Below are 3,958 nucleotides of genomic sequence, written 5' to 3'. Positions count from 1 at the left end.
AGATGTTATATGAAATACATTCAAATTCAATTTTATGTGTCAGAAATATTTGCCTGATACTAAACATGACAGTCTACTTTTGAAAAAGTTGGCCAGTAAAAACCTTATAAATAGCAGTGAAACATTGTTTGATATAGTGCTGGAAGATGAACCCCTCAGGTTGGAAAGCACTCAAAATATGACCAAGGAAGAGCTGCCTCCTCAAAGTAGAGTCAACATTAATGATGTGAATGGAGTATATCTTTCAGGGCTTTTATTTGCTGATGTGGCATGAGAAGAAACAGCTGCAAACATCTGTTAACAATTGGACCTTGGAATGTAAGAAGTATAAATCTAGGAAACTTGGGAGCTGTTAGAAATGATATGCGAAGATTGATACCTTATGCATTAGTGAACTGAAATATACTGTGATTGACCATTTTGTATCATAAAATCATATGGTCTACTATGCCAGGAAGACAAACTGAAGAGGAATGGCATCACATTCATTGTTTAAAAAAAAAAAAAAAGGATGTCAGAAGAGACTCTGAAACTTGCTCTTGAATATAGAGTAGCTAAACCAAATGGAAAGAGCTCTGGTGGCATAGTGCCTAAGGCATTTGACTGCTAACCAGAAGGCTGGTGGTTCAACCCACCAGCCACTCCTCAGAAGGAAAGTTGGTCAATCTACTTCCATAGTGATACCGCCTCAGAAACTCAAGCAGGGATTGCTATGAGTTGGATCTGACTCAACAGCAGTGTGTGCATAAGCCAAATGGAAGAAATAATAAAGTAAAAGAGAAGAACAGATTTTAAATGGCAGCTCAAAAAGACAAAGTCAATTGTTATAATGAAATGTGCAAAGACCTGGAGTAAGAAAATCGAAAGGGAAAAACACTCTTGGCATTTCTTAAGCTGAAAGAACTGAAGAAAAAAGTCAAGCCTCAGCTTGTAGTATTAAAGGATTCTCTGTGCAAAACAATGAACAATTTAGGAAGCGTCAAAAGAAGATGGAAGGAATACACAGAGTCACTACACCAAAAAAACTGCTCGATGTTCAGCCATATGATCAAAAACAATAGAATTGAAGGAAGAAGTCCAAGCTGCACTGAAAAAATTGATGAAAAACAAGACTCCAGGAATTGACTGGATACCCACTGAGATGTTTCAACAAACAGATGCACTGCTGAAAGCCCTCATTCATTTATGCCAAGAAAATTGGAAGACAGCTATCTGGCCAACCAACTGGAAGAGATGAGTATTTGTCCCCACTCCAAAGAAAGGTGATCCAAAAGAATGCAGAAATTATCGAAAAAAAAAATATTGTTAATATCACACACAAGTAGAATTTTGCTGAAAATAATTTAAAAACAGTTACTGCAGTACATCAACAGAGGACTGCCAGAAATTCAAGCCAATTCAGAAGAGGATGTGGAATGAGGGGTATCATTGCTGATGTCAGATGGTGTGGTAGTTAAGGTTGTGTGTCAACTTGGCTTGGCCTGGTTGAGTGGCTGGGCAGCTGGATGTTGTATTCCCCATGATGAGACTGGTAATCCTCTCCATAGTTGTATCTACTATGAGCAGCTGATTAGCTGCCTAAGGGATGTGGTCTGCATCCTGTATATAAGGAGAAGCCTTGGGGAATGGTATCTAGCTTATGGCACACATGAACCCTGAATGCAATTGTGTAGTTGTTCAGCAGCCTGCCATACTCTGCCAACCTTGAGACTTTCAATGGACTTGAGTTAATGACCTGCCATGTGGTTTGGTAACATCGGGACTATGTCTTTTTACTTATCAACCTTGGACTTGTCATCTCAGCAGCCAGCAGGTGCCCTAGCTCCAGTGGGCCAGGAGCAGGAGGCAGAGTTGAAGCCCAAAGTTGAGGGGCTTTCACCCAGCCCCTAGAGCCTGGCACTTTGAACTCAGGCTTAAAGCCTCCAAACTGCAAGAGAATAAATTCCTGTTTCTTCAAGCCATCCCATTTGTGGTATATTCTTGTCAGAGTGGCACTAGGTAACCAAAACAGATGGATCTTGGCTAAAAGCAGAGAATACCAGAAAAAATGTTTACCTGTGTTATATTAACTATGCAAAGGCATTTGACTGTATGAATCACAATAAATTAGTGATAACATTGTGAAGAATGGATACTTAGACCAAGAGTCTGTTGTTGGAAGAGAACAAGGGACTACCACATGCTTTAAAATCAGGAAAGATGTGCATCAGTGTTTTATCCTTTCACCATACTCAATAAATTGGTATGCTGAGCAAATAATCTGGGAAACTGGGTTATATGGAGAAGAATGTGGCATCAGGATTGGAGGAAGATTAATTAACAACTTGTGATATGCAGAAGACACAATCTTGCTTGCTGAAAGTGAAAAATACTTGAGGTACTTACTGATGAAGATCAAAGATAGCCTTCAGGGAGTAATTTGTAAACATGGGGCTACGGAGCAGCCACAAGATACATGAATTAGTGACCTGGAAAGGGATACTGACATGGAAATATAAGAAGCACTGCTTACATGATAGAAGCTGAGGGTTTCCTACCAGCTGAGGGAATAAAGCTCATGGCCCACTCACTAGAAAGTGTCCTTGCCCTGAAAAAGAGGACGTGATAAATTGTTCAACTTATGTTGAAGTTACATTTAAATTCTTCCAGGCAATACAAGGACCTGTGGAATATGAGTGATGACAAACCCTTTCTATGCACTGCCCCTGGATATGGCCAGAGTTTTACCAACAAGGATCATTTGGCCTCAGTAAACATAAACATGAGATGAAATTTGGTCATGTAATGACAGTGTTAGTGGCTGATCGGACCCCAACACCAACAAGATTCTTGAAAAACTGTGAAGAAGTGGATTTGTTTAATGAGTTAGCAAGTCCACTTGAGAATGAATTCATGGTGCCGTGGTGCCTCAGAAGATGACATTAAAAAAAAAGTCTCTAGATTTATCCCCTCTTGCAATGCCCATTATACAAGCAAAATTGAGGTGTCTTCTGTTGTAGAAACAACTTACCAGTGTAGTCCTTTACCTCACCCAAAGTCTAATACCAATGATGAAAAGGAAGTACCATTGGCACAAACTGCATAGCCCACACAGTTATTGTTCGTCCAGCATCATTTATTGTTCGTCCAGCATCATTACAGTTTCCCAGTGTGCTGCTTGCAAGTTCCCAATGTGCTGCTTACAAGTTCTGACTCAAGTGTAATTATTCAACAGGCAGTACCCTCACTAACCTCAAGTACTGTAATCACCCAGGCACCATCCTCCAGCAGGCCAGTTGTCCCTGTACCAGGCCCATTTCCTCTTCTGTTATATCTTCCTAATGGACAAACCATGCCTGTTGCTATTCACAAATCAATTACATGTTCTAATGTACATGTTCCTGCTGCAGTTCCACTTGTTTGACCAGTCACCATGGTGCCTAATGTTCCAGGAATCCTTGGCCCTTCCTCCCCTCAACCAGTTCAGTCAGAAGCAAAAATGAGATAAAAGCTGCTTTGACCCAGCAACAGCCTCCAGTTACCAATGGAAATATTGTCAAAGGGCATGGTAGCAGATTGGTTAGGAGTCAGTCAGAGGAATCTTGACCACAGTCATTACAGCAATCAGCCACGTCCACTACAGAAACTCTGGCTTCTCCAGCTCACACAACTCCACAGACCCAAAATACAAGTGGCTATCCATGAAGAGCAGCTAATGAAGATCCTGATGAAAAAAGGAGGAATTTTCTAGAGAGAAATAGAGCAGCAGCTTCAAGATGCTGACAAAAATGAAGTCTGAATTCAGTCTTTAGAGAAGAAAGCAGAAGACTTGAGTTCATTATATGGTCAACTGCAGAGAGTGAAGTCACCCTGCTGGGAAATGAAGATTGTAAACCAGTCTGTGTTGTTGTTGTTGTTATGTGCCATCGAGTCAGCCCTGACTCATAGCGACCCCTCCTTGGGTTTCCGAGGCAGTATC

General features: G+C 40.9%; 1 pseudogene; it reads left to right on the top strand.

Annotated features, from left to right (window-relative positions):
* The first annotated feature begins 2,623 nt into the window (after positions 1-2,623).
* The window catches only part of LOC103201278, a 43,744-nt pseudogene continuing 42,409 nt past the window's right edge, over positions 2,624-3,958 (top strand).

Source organism: Orycteropus afer, unplaced genomic scaffold, assembly GCF_000298275.1.
Source record: "Orycteropus afer afer isolate SDZICR_OR568_19922 unplaced genomic scaffold, OryAfe1.0 scaffold00145, whole genome shotgun sequence".
NCBI classification, from domain to species: domain Eukaryota; kingdom Metazoa; phylum Chordata; class Mammalia; order Tubulidentata; family Orycteropodidae; genus Orycteropus; species Orycteropus afer.
This window is presented reverse-complemented; position numbering and strand designations above follow the sequence as displayed.